The sequence below is a fragment of the Pelecanus crispus genome, chromosome 18 (assembly GCF_030463565.1).
Source record: "Pelecanus crispus isolate bPelCri1 chromosome 18, bPelCri1.pri, whole genome shotgun sequence".
Taxonomy (NCBI): domain Eukaryota; kingdom Metazoa; phylum Chordata; class Aves; order Pelecaniformes; family Pelecanidae; genus Pelecanus; species Pelecanus crispus.
In genome coordinates, this window is record NC_134660.1 from 1,371,815 (window position 1) to 1,393,293 (window position 21,479).

The 21,479-nt window shown below is 50.3% G+C and overlaps 1 protein-coding gene across 1 annotated transcript in view; it reads left to right on the forward strand.

Moving 5' to 3' along the window:
* The window catches only part of SKAP1 (src kinase associated phosphoprotein 1), a 159,585-nt gene that overhangs the window by 78,255 nt on the left and 59,851 nt on the right, over nt 1-21,479 (forward strand). The window lies entirely within an intron of this gene.

Consider the following 21,479-nt stretch of genomic DNA (forward strand, 5'->3'; position numbering starts at 1 on the left):
AGCAGCAGGGCTCGTTCACTCTTGCCTCATTTTGCTTGGAATAATAAGACCAAAAAATTACGCCTCGGTAGAAGAGAGGGGGGCAAATAAAAGGAATCGGGATTTCACATCCTCTGATAAAAGAGCACGGAGCAGCACGGCCGTTCCCAAACGGTACCGTGAGGGATGTTTAGCGTTTATTTGGGTTAGGGGGAAAAAAAAAAAAAACCAAACAACCCAGCATTGGGAAACACAAAGAGAGGAGAGATTTGCCTCTTCCCTTTTGTTGCGGGGCGCGGGGCCGGGAACGCGGAGCTCCGCACCCTCCTTTCCCGGGGCTGCCGTGGCGCGTCATGGTTTTCTCAGGCTTGGGGAGAATGCTCGGGGTTTCGGGGGCTCTTTGTGAAAGGCGAGCTGTCGCCTTCCTTCCCCGAATGAATTCCCCCTCGCCTTAGGGCCCATAACCCAGCGGGCAGGGTCATGGCTGGTTTAGATGGTGCGCTCTCTCTCTCTGCGAACCAGCGGAGTGATGTCTGCGTTTCGGGAAAAGAATGTGTGTTAAAAGGACTAATGGTCCGACTGTCCATCAGGCCGGGCAGCCCTCGAGGTCATCTGGCGGTCAAAACCAAATCATTCCAGCCTGTTCCCGACGCTGATGGCTGGCCGCGTGGAGTTCACTGCCTCGCATCGCTGTGGTACCCTGCGAGAGCGCGCGGGGTTGGTTTTAATTAGTATTTTTAGGAGGACGTGGGGGGAGCGATGTTTTCTCCTTAGCAACTGTATTTGCATAGAGTCTTGCCTTTGAGGACTGGGCTGCGAGGGTCTGAAGCGCATGCAGTGTTCGTCTTTGCTTTAGAAAGAAAGAAAGAAAATGAAATCTCCCCGGACTCCGCACTGATGAATAGACAGTGGGACGGATTCTGACCTCAGGGCCAGCGCGGACGCAGGGGGAGTTTGGGAAGGCTTGCACTTGTGCGCGTGAAGGGAGCGTTTGCTGCAAAGAAAGTATTTATGTGGGAAGAGAGACTTTGGGAAGAGAGACTTTGCTCTGCCCTGTGTAAACACAAGCGAAAATGCCGTTGTCAGATGGGGAGGAAATCCGATCCTAGATTTGGGAAAGGAGATGGATTTGGGGGCTGCTCGCTTTGTAATTGGGATGGAAAAAATTCTGCTTTCTGTCTTCTGGGTGGTGCTGGCGTGGGGATTTCTGCATGGCCTTCATTGCCCTCTGCTGACAGCGGCGGAGGGGCCGGCTGGGTCGCAGCCTCCGACGGATGCAGGTGGTGGAGCTGGAGCCGGGTCCGCAGCCAGGATGCAGGGCTCATCCTGGGGGGTGGAGATGCTTTGAAATCGTCCCAGTGCCTGCGTCCAAATTTTGCAAATGGCAGCAATTTCTGCAGCAGTCCAAACTCCTGCAGCCAGACTGTTTAGGACATTTAAAATCCTGGCTCTGGTTAAAAATGTTTATATTTTAAAATCATCCCTAATAAAGTCCAGTCTAAATTAACAAAACTGCAGAGAGAGGCATCTCATCTTCTCCCAACTCCAATTTCAAGTTCTCAGGCTAAATTATTTTCCCCTGGACAGGGAAGAGAGTTGGACCTGAGGGGCTCGTTATGCTTCTTGTGCTACTTCATCAAAATCAGACAAAGCACATCGCTGTCCAGACCCTGCCGATACCTCCCACCACGGGCCGGCCTGGACAGTCCCAGCGCTTTACAGAGGCTGGCGGAAAGGACTGTTCCCACCGGCGTGTGAGGATCGGGTCCATCCAGACTCTGGCCAGTGGAAGAGGCGTTGACTGGAGGAACTGGAAGATGGCCAAAATGAAAGCTAAAGATAACGCTCAAGTTCCGACAGTGTCTCTTCCAAGCACCTCACAAGGTTTTCCTCTTAGGGGTAAAAACCTCCCTTTCCTGCTCAGTTCTAAATCAGATCATTCTTTTTCTCTGTTCTTAAATATTTCCTTAAAAAACGCCTCCCACCTCTCCATCTTATCTTTATGCCATTGCTGCTTTATTCCTTACATTGTTTCCCAGGTACGACCGCGTGCCAGAGGTTGGGAGCATTTCCATCCTTTAGCCAGGTCTTTTTAAGTCTCTTAATTGCACGGAGACACCCTTTGGCAGCAAAGGCATTGGGTAAACTGTGAGTTCATCACTGTATTCAATTGATTCTTTAAAATTTATGCTTAATTACAAAATGGATTAGAATATAGCACGACCTCTTCTTGTAAAAGGCATTGCATTAGTTATGATTAAAATTGAATGACTGACTACGCTGGAATTACATAGAGGAAAGTCCCAGAGTGGTAATAGTAATGCTTGGTCTCCTCTAGTGCCTTATGTGTGTTCCCGGGCTACCTTATGGACTCTTAAAACGTCCTTCCAAAGCACTATGTAAATATAAATTGTCCATAAAATTCTGTGAATTTGGTGATTCCCGTGTCCCCATTTTCCATGGCACATAGAGTCCAAAGCCAGAGGGAGGTTCCCAGGTCATGAAGAGCTTGAGCCTCAGATTCACGATGGCCACAGTTACCTGCTCTTCTTCTACCTGTGGAATTTTAGCCCTAAGACATTCCCTGCTTCCTATTCCACTTTGTAAGAGAGCTATAATGGTTGTGCCCCCCCTTGCATTTTTAATATCAGCCCTCTCTCATCTCCTGGTGCCACAAGACAGGCCACTGGAAGTGGAGGTGGACTAAAAAGGGCAGATTGTCTTAATACTCAGGCTTTTCGTCCTCTGTGGAATTGAGAAGTGTTGGTTTCCAACTTTCTTTTCAACCGTGGCTGTCAGACCATTGCTTAAATGATGGCCAAGATCCTCAGGCAGCCTTGTAACTTCAGGAGTTGGGACTCCGAAGGTAGCGAGAGCCGAACGTGCTGAGCTGGCCACGCTGCTCGTGCTCTCCAGGTGCCTGGGGAACTTCTTGGCGATGGGGCGAGACACTGATCGGAAGAGCTTCTCTGAAGCTGTGCCTGTTGTGAAGGACAGGGAGGAACAGGCCAGCCCCAGGTCTTGCTCGCAGCCAGGTGGAAGAATTGCCATGTTTTGTGGGCAAGATTCTTCACCAGCACCAGAGGTTGAGATCTGGTGGTGAGGATGGAGCTTTCTTCAACAGCGCAGCCTTTTGGGCATCCCCTTCATCAGGGGATGCCCTGGCAGGTCACGAAGAGTGACGCGGTTGCAGGAAGATGGGGTGCCACCATTTTAACTTGATCCATAGCTAGTGAGGGAGACCTTTCCTGTTGGATTTAAGGATACTTTGCAGCTTGATTTCAGACTGCATTCTGCCATTTCTGTCACCTGCAAGCGCCAGGACGTCCTGTTATGCCGTCAGCAGTTTTCTGATCTTCTAGTCTTGGTATTTAAAATGATGCTGACTGTCAAATTGGCTAACCACTGCTGTCCATTCAAGGTTGCCCTTTGTCTTCAAGAGTCTCCAACATTTTATTGGGACCATGCTATTTTGGGAAGGGCACAGGAATGTTGGGCGACTGAAAGACGCTTAATCAGCTGTTTGCCAAAACATTGTTGAAAACATTAGTTTGGACCCTACCGTTAATGACACAGTGAAAGATACCAAGCTTATGGGCTCCATCACAGTGAGCTGTGTAGTACTGCAAGCAGATATATTTTCCTGTGGCTTAAAATGAGATTAATAGTTAAGATTACTGGTTTCTGTTTGAACTCTGCTGGTGAGTTCGAGACAAGAGCGGAACATGTTTTGCCTTGTTTTCCTCATTGATTAAACTGGATGACAACGTTCAACGTTCCTCTTCCTACTCTCCCTTTTCCCAGGAGTAACTTGTTAACATTTCTACTGTGTTTTGATGTGCTGTGGCAGGAGCTGCTAAATGTAAGGAAAAATTCCCGACTAAAGAGCGTCTGCTGTGGAAAACCAGCTTGTCTCCAGGCAGGCTGCCTGTCCAGCCTGGCACCTGGGAAGGTCCTTCTCCCTCCCACTGCCAGCCTGGTGCGCTGGGACGTGGTTGCAGACCTGTTCATCGGAGGCCCGGAGTGCCTTTGCTCCTTGCCTTTCTCCCACGTCCCTCCTGCTGCTCCCCTAGAGCAGAATTTGCAGTCGTGCTGGCTTGGGAACATTTGCGGAAGACTCACCTGGCTTCTCCTAGCCCCTCTTCTAAGAAGACGGGTATATTTGTTATATTTCTGCACTGCTGCATTAGTATAATAGGATGCTTAGTTCTGTGGTTCCTAGTTTTCCCTCATCTCCTCGATCCCTATACCAGTGCTGGGCTATTACTTCTTCCGAGTTCTAGCAGAGCAATTTTGGTATCGTTGGATCAGGCTTGCGAAGAGACCCAACTTGGAGCTCTCCCACAAATAGCCCTTCTTGCTCGTCAGTCCGCTTCTCGCCATACTTCGTCTGCTTGCTGCTCCTCTCTGCTCATCCCTTCGGTTCAGGCTCAGGAACAGTCGTCAGAGCAATTGGTTCTTGGTCTCAACTGAGTAATTTTGAGCAAATGACTTTGCCTCGCTTTCTCTATCTGTGAAACGGGATTAATGCCATTAAGCCTTCTCATATAAAGAACCTTGAAACCTATACATAAAAGCCCCATACAAGAGCAAACACTGTGTAATCCCTGGGTTGCTGCTTTGGCTGCTCTAACAGATCTGCACTGGGAATCCATTTTTCTCAAAAACATCAACCTGTCATTCTTTGCCCATTTGGCAAATCCTGGAAGTTGTCCTGCTCCAGAGAAACACAACTGGGTTTGCTTAAAAACATTGCCTCTTGCCACCCATTTCAGGATGAGAATATGTAATGAGCTTCCAGCGAGTCTTCAATCTTGCCCTCCCTTGTCAGCCGCAGGTTCCACTAATTAAAAAAATGAGGGAAGTTGCTTTCCAGATAATGGAGGTGGCTCTGTTATTCTTCCTTTAACGCTTGTTCTTCTCATCACATGGTGGTTTTTATACGTGTGGTATATCTTTCCCCTCTGTCAGTCCATTTACCTGTCTCTTCTTGTCTTCGGTGACAGATATATGTTGTCAAGTATGTCCTCATGCTCCCTCCAGTTTCCAGTCTGACGTCCACTAGTCTATTCAATTAGGCTGAATCGGGAGTATAATTTACTGACCCCTCTCTCTCCTTAGCAGGTAAACTAGAAAATCATATACATGCATCTCCCGCACTCGCTGACCTTGGACGGCAAATTTAAGAGGATTTATTGTTGTCAGCTGCAGGCAAATATTGAAAACGTTACATTTTGTCTGAAGGGGGATGCCATGATGTTTGCGCGTCTGCATTGTTTAATAACATTTCACTTAACTCACTATGATTAATTCAATTGATATTAATTACGTTGCAATATAGAGGCAGAGACCGTAATACTTTTTCATATGGGTTTCCACCGATGAATCATTTTACATGTGGCATTTGCTAATGGGCCCTTTTTGAAAACATTAACCAATAGTTATAACAGGAGGAAATCTGATCCGCGGCAGAGCCGTGTCCCGGCTCTCTGTGCCTCAGCGACCTGCTGGCATGTGCAGGCTCCACTTTTAATTTTTTAGGAAACGATTGTCCAAATCTTCAGATCCATCACTTTATTCGAATGGTATAAAAACCCAGCAGATCTAATTTCCTTTCTTTGACTCTCTTTATTAGGGTATTGGTTATATCTCGTGTCCCTGCAGACTGATATTTTATTAGCTGTTAACAATGATCTGATAGAGGGAAAGAAGTTAACGTTTCGAGATGTTATTTATTTTTGTGTGTTTGTTCCTGGGCGAGGGTTATTCTCCCCCCTCCTCTCCCCGCTTTGGACATTTCCAGCTGAGAAGCCTCGTCGGGAAATGTCGCCACTGCCACCTGCTTGCGGAGCCGGGACTGACACGCACCCGCCGGGGCTCTGCGGGGTGCGGGATGCAGGGTGCAGGGTGCGGGATGTGGGGCGCGGGGTGGGGGTGCGGGATGTGGGGTAGGGGTGCGGGGTGGGGGTGCGGGATGTGGGATGTGGGGTGCGGGATAGGGGTGCAGGGTGCGGGATGCGGGATGCGGGGTGGGGGTGCGGGATGCGGGGTAGGGGTGCAGGATGCAGGGTAGGAGCGTGGGATGTGGGGTGCAGGATGCAGGGTAGGAGCGTGGGATGTGGGGTGCAGGATGCAGGGTGCGGGATGTGGGGTGCAGGGTAGGAGCGTGGGATGCAGAGTGTGGGATGCAGGGTGCAGGATGCGGGGTGCAAGATGTGGGGTAGGGGTGTGGAATGCAGGGTGCAGGATGCGGGATGCGGGGTGTGGTATGGGATGCAGGGCGCAGGATGCGGGGTGCGAGATGCAGGTAGGAGTGTGGGATGCGGGGCGCGGGATGCGGGATGCGGGGTGTGGGGTGTGGGATGCGGGGTGCAGGATGCAGTATGTGGGATGTGGGGTGCAGGGTGTGGGATGCGGGGTGCAGGGTGCAGGATGCAGTATGTGGGATGTGGGGTGCAGGGTGTGGGATGCGGGGTGCAGGGTGCAGGATGCAGTATGTGGGATGTGGGGTGCAGGGTGTGGGATGCGGGGTGCGGGGTGCAGGATGCAGTATGTGGGATGTGGGGCGCAGGGTGCGGGAGCACCCACGGGGCCGGGGTGAGCACCCCACAGAAACCCGCAGCCGCTCTCTTAGCTGCGGGGGTCGATATTTTTTCTGTTTAACGGACATTTAAAAACTCCTCCAGGATGCAGATTTATAAATACCTGCCCAATTATAATGTTAATTTTATTCCTCGCTTCCCCAAGCCCACCTACTATTCCCCTACTATCACAGCCGACTATAATTTTTTATTATTAGTTAGATACTCAACATCGGGCCCTGGTTTGATATATATGCCCACATTCATATATCATCTTGCTCCCAGATAGCTCATTTCTTGTTCATATTGACGTCAATGGGAATTTTGCCATTGACTTAAATGGGAGCAGGATCAAGCCCGAAATGATTCAGTGACGGGATGACAAAACAGTGAGGTGTGGGGAAGGAGAGACCGTAAACACAGCCGTGAGATGACACGGTTACTTGGCAATGGCCCATGCACAGCGCGCTTGAACTTTTTTAAAATTTATGGTACCATTGTATAAAATAAATGACTCATCATATAAAAGAAAATAGTCCCGAGGGATTCGCTTCTTGTGGGCATCGCAGCAAAAGTAGGTTTTAAGAATAATGATGAATGAACGGGTTTTAGTCTTAGAAAAAAAAAAAAGGAAGGAAGGAAGGAACGTGCAAATACACATTTTTGCAGGGCTGGAGATGGAAGCCCTCCCCAGAAATGCCTCTCACTTCTGTTATTTATAATGCGACAGTTTTCCCAGTTAACAGTTTAAATGAAGGGGCCGTTTCTTAAATGCTTTATTCATATTATACAGCGATTACCAGCTATAGCCATATTCCTTAATAACCTGTTATAAAGCATGTTATAAAATCCATTAGTGATGATGCTAGGAAAAGCTGTTAGAAAGCATAATGCACGGTAATCAGGGCTGTGCAAAAGTGACAAAAATGTTTGTCGTTTCATGCCGGGGTTTATATAAGAGCTAAATAATTTATTTTGTGATCAAGGCATTTTGGGTTGATTTTTTTTGTTTCATGGAGTGTTTTCAAAATGTCCCTTTTTAACATGAAAAATAAACCCATTTCAGCTGCTTAAATATTCTGGGTTTGATTAAAATAAACACTTTTTTTTTTTTCCTCTCTCTCTCACATACGATCGTTTGAGAATAAATACATAAATAAAAGGAACTTTTTTCCCCACTTTAAAATTTTTGCATAAGGGAGTTTTTGAGTAAGATCTTCCTGTGCAAAATTGAGCCATTTTTCACCAAGCTGAAATGTACCTGTGCTTCAGGTTCCCAGTGTACTTGGAGGTATTAGCAGTAGCTGGATTTAAATGGTCTGCTTATATATTTAATACCTGGCTTTGTGGCACGGACACCCCCTTTGCTTTTTCATTTAAATGCCTCCCTAATGTGTCCCCAGCAGCATTTACTGCTTTACCGGGAATCGGTGAAATCGGTGGAGGTGGCGGGAGGAAGCAGCACCCGCTCCTCCGCGCTAGCAAAATCCTCCTGCTCCGGCTTCGTTATTTGTTAGGAATTAAGTGCTAAAAAGGATATGGGGAATCCGCCTGGAGCGAGGAGAGTTGGGGGGCCTGGACCCCGTTTCCGTGCCCCGGTGGGATGGGGGGTCGGATCCCGAGCCGCGGCCGTGAACGGGCTCAGGCTTGGGGCTGGGGGTGTTGGTGGGAATTGGACGGAAGCCTGGATCCCCTCCTTGCAGGGTTTCTTTGTGGTTATGCGGGAGCTGTGCCGTGCCGAAATAGGGCTGGGGAAATACTCTGAAATGAAGCGAATATTACGCGGGAGAGAGAATTGGCGGTCTCGGGGTTGGTGTACAGAAAACGCAGGCACGGGGTGCAGGATTAAAAACAGCGCTTGCAGAGAAGTCTGCCTAACGCAGCGCGCTTTAGGGTTGCTTTAAGATCCCTTCTCTGACGTTTTCTTCTCTTCCGTTCAGCCTGATCGCTGCTGTCGAAGCAGCTCTCTCAGCCTGCCTTGGCCTCTGTTTTTCGGGATGCTTGTGGGAAGAAGGGGACGGGCGTTATCCGTCGGAAACGGGGCGCGGATTTGCTCTCTGAAAGACGGGGGATTGCATGAAGCGAACACCCCAGCGTCCCCGCACCACTCCACAGCCTGCAGATGCAGATTAGGTTTTATTGTGTGTGCAAATTCGAGGGTCACTCGGAAGCGCCGTTTAAAATAATATCCATGGCAAATGAGCGTATTAGTAGGGTTCGTGAGGGCAAGCGAGAGTTTGGAGCGCGGACCAGGGAGCGCAGGAGCCACAGGCACGCCGTGTGTGTGTGTGTGTGTGTGTGTGTGTGTGTATGTGTTGTCACATTCTCATCTCGCCTGTTTGTTTTTAAGCCTCCTTTGCACAGTTTAGACTCAGCTCTGCGGTCGCTGTTACACAAATGTAAATCTGAAGCAATGCGGGTGAAGTAAATAGCAATACTCGGGATCCGGTCCCATTTTTAAATGAAAGAAAAAAGGGCTTCAACCCTCTAAACAACAGTTTTAAAAATTTAAAAAATTTTTGGGTATTTATGTGGAATACTGACTGGAAGAAAACAGCCCTTTGGAAGGGGCTGGGATGCTGCACGGGAGGGACGGGAGCGTTAGGTACCAGGTACTCTGGGGCTAATGATGCGCTTAAGGTGGAGGGCAGCCGTAAGGTCCTTCTACATGAAAGCATAAAGGTGCTTTACTGTACTCGGAAATCAAGTCTGGTATTTTAAGGAGCTGTTTGTGGAGATCCGAACAGCTAAGCTAATTACTTCGAAGTAATGTCACGCAAAGAAAGTAGCAGCGGCTTTAATTTTCTTCCCCCCATCCCAACGAACCTAAATCCTGTGTAGTTCGTCCTCCTGTTACCCAATGCCCGAAAAGCAAAGCTGCTCAGCCGTCCCTCGCGCTCCCTTCAGTGGGGTATATAACATCCCGCTGCAAAATAAGCCCTGTCCCCACCCCGTGCTTTCGGGAGCAAAGGTGAGGGGAGTTTTGCGTTTTAACTATTTGTCTTGCGTATGGCAAGTGGGAACTTTGCTTCCTACAGTACCAGGAAACGCCAGTAAATGTTAGCTCTAGGGAACGCGCTCTCTTCTGGCGCCCGGTGTTACAGTCAAACGCTCCGTCTTCAGGTTTTCCCGAAGCAGCATATGGTTGGGGGGTGTCGGAAATTAAGCCGCGCATTCTGCTTCATTGGCTTACAGCTGTGGTTGGGCGCGCCGCGCCGTCGGTATCAAAAGGACCCGCCGCAGAGGACCGCTCTGCTGGGCCATGGCAACAAGGACAGAATTAAATCTCAGCCTAAATTTTTCCAGGTGGAGATGGTGTTGCCTTGCTGGGGGGGAGCGCTCGCCTCTGTTATCCCACCCTCCCCTCCCAGCCCTTCTCCCACAGCTGCCCGGTCACTCGTCCCCGCGCGCCCGTCCCCATCCCAACGCGTCCTCCTCGCTTTGGGAGCGCTTGCGCATCCCGGAGGTGTGGGGATGGTCCCAGCGCCTCGGCTTGTCTGCTGCCGGAGAAACAAAGAAACTGCAGCTAGCACAGTTATTTAAAAGGAGCTGTAATATGTTACTGTTATGGGTCATTGCGGGGTTTTTTTATACTGATATTACCATTATTATCCTCTCCAGCCGTAAAAATTGATTGGTGAGATGAGCAGTCTGTGATACTCTCTGATTCTGGCTGCGGGACTGAATCTCTCCATCCAGGTGGAGCGGAGGAGGGATGGAGACCCCCGCCCTCCACGAGGATCCCCTCCACACACGTGTACATTGCGCGCATCCACACAAGACGTGGCAGCTGCCGGGTCGGCTGCCTCGTGCGGGACCTAACGCCGAGGTTTCGCACGGGTGAAGCTCTTGCGAAGGGCACCGGGAGCTTGATCTGGGTCCTGTGAAGAGGCGGTTTGGGAATTCGAGTCAGGAGTGGGGTTTTCTGGTGCGTACCCCTGGTTTTGGTGGGTCAGGGCAGTATGAGCACGGGTGCAAGGAGCTGAGGCTGAGGTGGATTTTGGAGGCAAAAGGGAGGGTGCCTGTGAGCAGAACTGGCCACACATCGACGTCTTGAAGTAAGGAATAAATAGTGGTATGCAGTGATGCTCAGAGTTGGTTTTTTGGTTTTTAACCACGCAATTCCAGCTGCTTTTTCAAGATGACGGTAGTGTTATTTTGCAAAAAAAAAAAAAAAAGGGAGACCAAAGGTAAAAGAGAAGTGAACTGAATTAAGCAAGCTCAAAAGACACACGCGGAGCTGGCAAAAGAGTGCAGGCGTCCTGGCTCGCAATCCGTTGGAGCAGAGCTGATCCCAAAGTGGTGATAAAACCCCGGACTCCTGCCTGCAGCCCTCGCGTGCTGCCTGCTCAACCCCAGTGGCATCGTACCATGTCTGGAAACGGTATTCTGGCCTGTTCTCCAATTACTTCGGTGGAGTTAAGCCAGTTTACGCCAGCTGATGAGCTGCCCTCCTGTGTGTATAATTATTCATAGAATGAGATCCAGGAAAGTTTAGATTAAGGCCATGGGTACACGAATGGGTCAACATGAGGCATTTCAGCCTGTCCTGCTTTTTAAAAGCTGTATCCACATAATGCAACCCCTTGAAAGCAATTTAACCCCAATAGTGACAAATTTAAACCCTTGAGGAATTAGGGCTAGATTTGTCACGTTTTTCCAGCGCTTGCTCTTCAATGCACAGCCTGCTCATTTCTCACGCTGCCGAGCGCTCAGCCTGCTGCTGGGCGCGCAGCTGCCACGCTGCGATTTTCCTCCAGGTTTATGCCTTGAGCTTCACGTGGCTGTAGCCCGAGTAACGGTGATGATGGGCATGGGCCAGTCCTCCAGCATGGAGGAGAGACCTCGTGGCGAGTGTTGAGGCAGCCTGGATGTTCCCTTTTCTGGGGGTTCCCTAGACGAGGAGGAGGAAGGCAGATCAGCGCTGCCGCGCTCCAGCCCGGGGGATGCTCCTGCCCAAATTCCTGCCCGGGGGAGACCAAGAGGTGGCAGAGCAGCGCAGGGGCTTGTGCCACCAAAGCCCAGCGCAGAGCCTGTTCAGGTGACCTCGACCTCGCTGGGCTTTTGTTTGCTTCTCTGCAAAATGAAGGAGAAGGACGCATCCCTCCTCCTGCCGCGTGCTTTGACCAACAGCTTGCTCCTGTAGCAGCCCGGGGCTGCAGGCGGGTCCCGGCTCAGCAAACGTGCGCCGGAGTCGTCTTGACTTCAACGTGCTGATGAACATGTGCTAAATGAAGGTCTCGGTTCCCGCCATGGTAGATTAAATCTGGGTTTTATCGTTTCTCCAACTCAAGCGCTCTGCTGGTGTCTGGTCCCAGGGCTTGGCTGGTTTTAATCCCCGTTGGTGATGTTGATCTGTACAGATTTTCTTTCTGCGTCTTTGCCATGCACGCTTTTTTTCCTTTCTTAAGCTAGTTTTTTGCAATGCATATAACAGAGATTGTCACCCATGCAAAAATCTTTCCTGGTCTTCCTTGCGGTGACCAGAACTCAATATCAGGCTTAAAAATAAAAGGCAATTTTACTCATCCGAACCTGGGCTTGAATCTTACAATTTCAAATTCCACAGACCTCTAAAGGTGTTGAGGGCAACACATTAGTTATTTTCAGGACTGGGTTTTAATTTTTTTTAACCTGTCATATTCATCAAAATGGTATCAGAATATATAGCAATCATGCCTCAAACAGGAGGCATGTGTCAGGGTGAAACATGCAAAACCTGCTTATTATGTAATGAGGTTTGCATTGATTTGAAAAATATACCGTGCCAAAACCTTCGCACGTTCCCCTGCTTTACAAAAATAAATAAAATAAACGGGGAAAACCTCAGGGAAAAATTTCTGACAGTCCCTGAGTGCTGCAGGGAGACGCCGGCTAGTTAGGAAATATTGTGGTGTCAGTCTGATTTCATTTATACAATTTATTTTATTGAGAAATATTGGCTAAAATAAATTTCCAAAACAAATGTTATGACTTTCCATCCTCGGTGAGCGAGGTGCCTGGATTTCTCATCAGCTGAGTGTGTAGATCCCGCCGAAAGTGAAATGTTTTTGCAGGCAGCGCAGCAGCTGTACAGCTAACAGGGAGCAAGGAGAAGGGGATTTGAGAGCGTTAAAATAACATTGGGTCAGTTCTTTAAGGATCGTGCGGCGTCTGATCGTAGGATTATTATTAATATTACCACCAAGGGCCATAATGTCGAGTGCTGAGATGGAAAGTGCTGCCGTGCTGACACGGGGGGATGCTTGAGATAAATTTCTATTTAGAGGAATCGCTTTGTTTTTATACGCTTCCCGCCGCCCGGGTCTGCGCGCAGGGCCAGCGCTCGAGCGGCCGGTGCCACCCCGGGACGAGGGGACACGGTGGCTCCTGCTGCCCCCGGAGCTGCCCCGACACGCAGCCACCGGCTTCCGTCCTTTGCCGTCCCCTGGGCTTTTGCAGGAGCCGTTGGGGCTTCCCAGGCTCCGGCGCGGGGCAGCCGAGCCTTTTGGGCTGTGTTCTGCTGAAAACTGCTCCTCGCCCGGCTTTGCTGGGTCTTTTCTAATCCCGGGAAGTACGCAGCTCCTCCAGGAGTTAGGACCTTCAGAGGGTCCCACTGTGAGGGGGTTGGGAGCATGCTCAATTTTTTTGGAAAATTTGAGCCTTGCTTGTTTTGAATCACGCACAAAAAAAAATCTGGTCTTGGAAACCGCTTGGGATGCTTTCTTGTTTTTTTTTCCTGTCTTCCTGAAGTTCTCTGTGCCTTTGCTTTGTTTTTCTTAGTTAGTTGCTGTATCGGAAATCAGGTTTACTGATTTTAACCTGTCATATTCATCAAAATGGTATCAGAATATATAGCAATCATGCCTCAAACAGGAGGCATGTGTCAGGGTGAAACATGCAAAACCTGCTTATTATGTAATGAGGTTTGCATTGATTTGAAAAATATACCGCGCCAAAACCTTCGCATGATACACATCAAAACCTTCGATGATACACATCAGAAGCGCAAAGCATTTTCATCGCGTTGTAGATATCGAGGTCTTTGGGAAAAGGCAGCGGCCACGTCCTCTGCTGAACACCTGTGATCGGGACGGGGTATGATAATCCCTGCGAAGATTCGGCATTTAAAGCTTGTTCCGTAGTTCAGCCTTAAAAAACCCCACAGCACATCACTCTCACGGCTTTCCTTTTTACGGGCAGAACCGTACGGGCTCTAAAGGAAATAATTACATGCTTAACTCTGCGCATGAAATTAGGCGGGAATTCGTCAGCACTTTAAATTTCTCGGTGCATCAGGGCTTAAAAGTAGGTGCAGGCGGTGCTGCCTCTATCCAGAGCGTTATTTTACTGCTCCGAACACCCCAAACACCCAGAAACTGGTGGCCGTCGGTGCGGCGGCGGTCCTGGGGGACAGCGGGTGCTCGGGAGCAAGGGGTGCTGGCGTAGATCAGAATATGGTCCAAAGAATTCCGACCAGCGTTCGGGGCAGGTGTGTGCGTGATGGTCCCGCGGGGGCTGATCCACGGCGGTGAATTTATCCCGTGCAAAATGAGCGATGGCAGGATAAAACCCGCTCTTCCCTGGAGTAAATCACGGTGCGGTGGAGAGCGGAGCCCCTGTTGCATAAGTCAAACCTAGAGAAATGTGAAGACATAAAATAATTAAAAAAAAAAAAAAAAAGATTTAAAGTATGCAAACCATACTGAAAACTTGATTAATTAATTACAACCAGTGGACTAAATTCTGCTCTCAATTAACACGTGCAGCCCCATTGAAATTAATGGGGTTGCACATGTGCGCGGGCAGAAATTGGTGCGATAGGTTTATTACCAGTAAATGGCAATTAATAATGGTTCTCCTTTTATATTTTCTATTATAGCCTATTAATATTTCCAGTCCTTGGAATCGCACCGCTACCACGACAGCAGTTATGAATTAGGAGCTGGGGGAACCCCCTTATTTTTTTTTTCCCTGAAAGAAGTTTCTGTTACCAAAAGTTTGCCTAGTGTTATTTTTATAGCCGAGTGAGAGAGAATTTACAGGGAGCTGAAATCATTGAAGCTAATTAGCTGAATGGCCCTATTATTTATCCAGGGACACGTAGTACAATAATTGCTATTGCAGGTTTGAAGCATCTCAGGGATATTAATTCCAGAGCTTTCATGTCATCTCAGTACAGTAAAACTTCCTAATGGCACCCTGAAGGTGCATAATCTCATTTTAAAACTACTTTTTCTTCTTTTTTTCTGAGGGAACTGGCAGAATCTCCTTCCATAAAAGCTGAAAAAGGGGAAGAACTCATAATATTTTCCTCATAAGAAAGCAGTTATATTTTCTTATTATTTTTTCCACTCTCTGACCTTTCTTGCTTCCCGATGATGGGCCTGCCAGAGCACTTCATCAAAAGTTTCCCTGAACTTTGATCTTCAGCCGCTCGCGGCGGAGCGGTGGCGGCCGATTCGGCAGCGCCCTGGGGACCAGGGCGGCGGGGGGCTCGTGTCCCTCCCAGGGCTCCTTCAGAAAGCAGGGAAGGGATGAACGGAGGCCTGATGTCCTCATGGAAATGACCCGCCAGGGCCAGGTTAGCCCCGCGGTAGGGAAGATGTCGGGCTTTGTCTTCTCCCACGGGGCAGCCCAGGAGCTCCCGGGGGCCGCCCAGCCCGAGGACGGCGTGAGGAGCTCGGGGCAGAGCCTCCGCCGCCTTCTCCCGTCCCCGCGCACCGCCGACAGCGCGTGCTCATTGACGATGCCGAAGGACAAAGTTTTCGGGAGCTGGGAGCCGGACGAGCTCTGCACCGTTTTGTGTTTTGTGCGGTTGAAGGTGTCGTGCGCTGCTGCCGGGAGCGTGGCTCGCGGCGTGGCTCCTTTGCGGCAGGTCCTGCCCAGCTGCGTGAGCCGTGTTGCAGCCGCCGCCCCAGTGCGGGCACCAAGCTCAAGGCAGCCCCGGCCCAGAAACGCTCCCAGTCTGGGCACGCGAGGCCAGTCTGGACTGGGGAGAGCGGTGAAGCCCCCGCAGTGTCACCGTCAGCCGTGTGACACGCACAAAGCCGCCTCTCCCGAGCTCCTACCCCAAACCGCGTCCTCCCAGCCAAGCTCCATCCCGCCGGAGTTTGCACCGTTGTATCTGGCAAGCGCTTTTCACCCGCTGGGACTGAAATAGAGCATCCGCCAGAGAGGGGAGTCGGGATGAAGCCCAAGCTTCTCCGTTCCTGTAGTCAATAGATGGCTCAGATTCACCCTCCCTCACGTCGGGCCGTCAGACAGGAGCCTGGGTGAAGACCCCGAGACCCCGGGGCAGAGCGAGGTGTCCCCAGGGCTTGGTTTGCATCCGGCAAGAGGAGGCGGCATTTTTGCTAACGGAGGCATCTCACGTGGGTATCAAAAGCTAAATGGGGCGAGCCCAGGCTTTAGGCAGCGCAGGACTGGCCCTCGCCAGCAGCTGCGTGATGAGCAGTGAGGACAGGTCCTGCGCCAAAGTCCTTCCCGGAGCCTGACCGGACTCTTCCAAGGATGCTTATCCGCAAAGAGGAGGGGTTGTGGTACCCATTTTGGGGTGAGGTACCTCAGAGCATCCTCGCAGCCCTTGCAAGGATGGGGTACAGGTGCGCGGGAGATGCTTGGGTCGCTGTGCCTGCGGCTGGGGGCCGGACGCTGGTGTGGAAATAAGTGTTTTTAACCAGCCAGGGTTTGCACTAAAAATGTTGATGGGCCTTTAATTAGAACCATGTGAATGGCGCTGCTTTCGCTTTAATTTAGCTTGATTTAAATGACACTCGTGGGCCAGATGAACCAAAGTCACTGGAGCTACACCAATTTACACCAGCTGAGGATTTGGCAGTAACAGGGGGGGATGAAGGTGATTCCCTGTACTTTGTTTTAACCCAACAATCTTTACAGCCATCCATTAAGGCGTTCCACCAGGCATTTCTCCTTCTGCAGAAGAGGTTTCAGCGGAAGAAATAAAGCTGTGAAGATTCAGTTTTCACTTTGTTTCTCGTAAAGACAGTCAGACTCCAACATAAACAACAATTTACACCCAGCATTTATTCTGGAAATTACAGTATCGTGCAGCTAACGCACACAGATAAATAATGTTTTATGGGATTCTGTGGAGTCCTTTCAGGGTAGCGGATGTTTAGTAGAATTAGAAGACTTAGAAAACGGAGAGCTCCGGTTCTAGCTGTTAATCCTGGAAAACACAAACGCAGAACAAGCTCCCACAATTAAAAAGATAAAAATAAATTCCTCCGTGTTTACACTCTTTTCTTTAAAAAACATGTTTATTAAACATTCAAGGGGACGAGTCCTCAAACCTTTGAAGGTGGAGAGAGCTTTGCATTTGTCATGTTTCCAGCTCGTGGTGGGAAAGACTGGTCAGAGCTCCCTGGTCCTCTGAAAAAGGTATTTATTTAATGATCCCCATCTTGTTTGAGCTGTCCTGGCGCAGGCTGACCCCACACGTGATGATAACCTTTCCAGGCACCACTGCGGCCGAAGCGTGCCCTGGCTTTATTGCTTTGCGTAAAATATCGGAAAAAAATGGCTGGGTGTAAAAAATCTGTCAATTTTGCAGTGGACGCGATGCCAAAGGGAATCGGTATGGGAAACTTGAGCGTAAAACCCCTTGACGTGTCAATGGATGGAGGGAGAAGCGTGGGCTTTCCGGCAGGAGCTGTCTGGAGGAACTCCTGGAGCAGCTCCTGCAACTCCCCAAGCCCGAGGGGAGCTGAGGCACATCTGATGCCAGATATAAAGGGCCTTAAAATGCCGTATCCTCCTGTGAGAGACAGCTGGTCCTTAATATTCATTTTATCCTTGCAGAAGTGGCTGAGGTGGCAGCTCTGCTCTCGCCAGGACTCGTAGAGGCTTGGCGTGCCCGTGCAGCCGTTCGGGCAGGAGCCGAGGTGCAGGGCTGAGCTGGAGCATCCTGCGTTAAGGCTTCGGCGGAGGAGTGTTGTCAGCTCGTTTCCTCCTACAAAACTTTCACCCTTTTAGCCAGGATACTTCCAAAACACACTGTTCGTAAAATCAAAGGTCGGGGTCCAGTGTAATAAACCAGTCCAGAGCATCCTTTCCCGGGGCAGGACGAAGCAACTTTTAGTAAACTGTTTGAGCAAGAGTCCACTTGCCCTAATTAATGTCAGCCTGTCACTATTATTATTAGTTAGGGGGTTTTAACCGCTTCATCCAGAATTTCTTTTTGAAGCACGGTGTCTCCCATCCGGTTGCAGCTTTGTTGTAGAGGATCGCCTCCTCGCTACAAATATCGCAGGGGTCAAAAGCGCCGTCATCTTGTCAGGCTTCTCCTGTTCGCGGGATGGTGGAGGCTGAACGTATCCGTATGCTGCCGAGGCTTCCTTTCCTGTTTAGTTTGTTGCTGGCTGCGGAAATGCGGTGTTTAGGGCAGGGGTTCCTGCCCCCGGTTCCGACTCAGCTGCAGTTTGATGTATGACCCCAGACGAGTCCCTGCCTGCTCTGACCTGGTTGCTCCACGAGTGCGTGGAGGGATGGCTGTATGGGGTTTTGGTTTTATGGTGTGTCTGTCATAAGAAGGTGGATACGGCAGCAGGCTAGGATGGAAAATTAATGCTTGGCATTTAAGAAGTAGGGAATTAGGCTGCAGAATTCAGACTCAAGGTTTTGTGGCGCGAGCTCTTGATAAGAGTGGGAAAGCATCAGCCCCAGGAATGGCTGTGTGTGCAGCCAAGGATGGGCGAGCTCCAGCGGTTTCTGAATAAGCTGCTGCTCCTGCAGCAATCCCCACATCCTTTCTGGTCCGGAGTTGAACGTTGCGAGCCAGAAAGTACCTGGTGTGATACGAGTTGCCTGCCCAAATCTTCAAACAAGTAGAAAAACTAGGTCAAAAAGGTAACGGTTTTCCCCGTTCTGCTCAAGAGAACATTAATTACAGAGCCTAAATGTGCCTTTTCCAGTATAAAGCAGTGGAGTATCAGGTCTTCAAAACAGAGGCAGCTCTCTCTCTCTATGCCCAACAATGCAGCAAACCCAGCTCTTACAGGAGGTCCTCGTGTGCCGTTGCAAGGTAAAATGAAGACCGTGGAAATGTGGGATGTGCCAGCCCACATCAGACGCGTGCCCCACCTCGTCCAGTAGCCGATGGCTACAAGTGAGCAGCACCAGCTGCTTTGGAGAGTAACAAGAAAACCCCGCAACGGACAGTGATGGAATAACTTGCCTATATTTAGAAATTCCCTTCTGACCCTTACTGCTTTACGACTTGAGGCATAAAGGTTTATAGTCCTTAACTTTTATCTTGCCTAATGAAGCTGCAGATGTTCATGCTATTCGTGTAAATATCTAACCCGTATCGGTGCAGGTAAACAAGAGGGTACATTAATCCTTGCCACGCCGCCTGTGATTTAGATACGCGAATGGGGGGGTACCCGGATCTGTGGGTGGTTTTGATTTTGGCCCCATCATGCTGGCGGGTCCTCCTGGTCCTGCTTTCATCCCATGGGCATCTTATGGGGACTTCATAAACCCAGGTATGAGACAGGCGTGGGTTGCTCTCCTTTTTGCTTGCAGAGCCCGTTGTCGTTTCCCCCTTACCCTCTCCTTTCCCCTCTGTTGCTGGTTAAAATGAACCTCAAGAGGAAGCGAACTGGCCTGGTGCGTCCCAGCTGCAAGAGACGGAGCGAGAGGCATTTACAACCCGACAGCAAGATAAAGATAAAGATGAATCTGAAGCCTTGGTGGCTGTTAGCAAGGGGAGGAGGAAACGTTTATGGCCCCATCTGCCGGCATTTCAATAGGATGGGACCAGCTTTATGGCAGGAGCCTCCAGTGCCACTTCCTTCCATTTGGGGACGAGGATCTGATTTCAAGCCGGTCCCGCTGTTTGCCCCGCTGTCTGCCCTGGGGCCGGGGCAGGAAGGAAGGAAGGGAGGGGACGAGCATGCCACAGGGAGCCGGTGGGGTCCGTGGGCACGGGTCGCACCCACGGCCTCAAATTCAGGATGTGCGGTGGTTGAGATTACGGAGCCAGCCGGGAAAAGTGGGCTCCGGGGGTATTCGTGTGGGAGCCGGGGAGCAGCACGGCTGCCTGCCCCGCGAGCCTCTCCACCCCTCTCTCTTTCCCAATCACCTGGTTTTATCGATGATTAATGATATCCTCAGTGATCAGTGATAGCCCCCACGCAAACAGCGTTGCACCTTGCACGGAGCTGCTGCTTTTTTAGACCTGGAGGAGTCGAAGCTGCTCCTGCTCCTGGGGCGGCTCATGCAAGAGAGTCTAAATCAGGCTGGATGAGGATCAGCCCCTTCTTAGTTTCTCTAATAATAGGGAAAAATTACAGTCGTTTTCCTGTTAGGACAGAGTACCTTGCATCGGAGATTATCAAGCACTTTACAGTAGAGGTTAACTGGTGTTATCCCTGTTTTGCAGCTGGAGAAAATTGATAGTTAGAGAGGTAAAATGGTGTTTTCAGGGTCAGTGGAGAGCCGGGAGCCGCGTCCGGGCAGGTTTGCTGCACGTCGCTGGGAGCCGGCAGCAGGCGCCGAGCCCTCATGCAGGGGCGTTTACCGCTTGGGTGCTGAATTGGGTCTGATTTTGAACGGCCCCCCAAATATGTGGGGTTCGCCTCTATGTTCTGCAAAATCTTGCCGACAAGAAGTCGTTCGAGCTTCCCCGAGCAGGTGGCCTCTCCCCTCTCCTCCGCGCTGGCTCTGTGCTCAGCTCCGGGACTCCACAACAGCTTCCACAAATATTTGCTCCATAGTATGACAAGGTGCCAAAAGAGACCCAGAGCAGCAAGAAAATCTCCAGGAAAAACAATTATAACACACCTGCGATTTTTTTTTTTTCCCCTCCAGTTACCATAGCAATAATCTTTTGGTATCTCGGGTTTACTAGGCGGCTTTCAAAAGCCTTGGAAATTGCAAGCGGCTGAATCCTGCCGGGTGCTGAGCAGGTCTGGGGAGGGGAGGGCGGTTGAGCATCTTGCAGGAGCAGAGCCCTGAATGGTTTTAAACCACGTAACCTCCCACCTTGCGGCCTTGGCAAACTCTTTATGCTTGTGAGCGTGCGTGCGAGCGCAGCCCTCCCTTGAAGTGGTTAACTCAGCTGTGAAGCCTTCTATCAGCCGTAATAGCTTCAAGGTGGGGAATAAAAAATGGAGAGTGTTTAAATTGTTAATGGGTTTCATGTTCTTGTCACTGTTGAGGGTTTGTTCCCTTTTATAAACTCATAGTTTTTGGTTGACATTGCTTTTATGTGAGCCATCAGCCAGTTGGTGATGGTGTTCCTGTGTTAGACCATTACTGCCGGATTGTATTTGCAGTAAAGAAAGAGAATGGAGGCCGTAAATCTACAGCCAGAGATTTAGGGCTCTGTTTCTCTGCAGTTTAGGTCCATGTGCTCGGGAAGTCCATTCTCCTCCGGCAGAATTACACCCCTCCGAACGCTCCTGCTCCGGCGCTGATGGACGGCGCTCATTGCCTCGCTGCAGCCGATTCGGTTGAGCCTGGAGGGCGGCAGGGGATGGGGAAGGCGGCCGCTGGGCAGGGGAGCGGTTTTATTCTGCTCCGCCTCAGCCTCTAACTTTCATAAGAGATGGGGAAAGTGGAGAAGAGAATAATTGCTCCGGGCAGGGCAGATCCTGCTCTTGCTTAGGATGGGATCCGGCGTGCATTAACCCCTTTGGCTCTGCGCGAGGGCTCCGCAAGCGCTTTGGGCTCGTTGGCACGCTCGGCAAAGGGGCGGAGGTGTTCGCTGCACGTAAGGATGGCCCAGGCACCAGCGCAGTCCCCTGGGATGTCCCTGTGTGCCACGGAGGGACGCTGACAGCAGCGGGGCAGGTAAACCTGCCGCCACCACAGTGAGTCGCGTCCCCATGGCCATTGTGCCTTTTTTCCTCACCGGGCCTCCGGCGATGGACATTTTGCACCAGGAATTGTCTTGATGGTAAATTGTGCCTT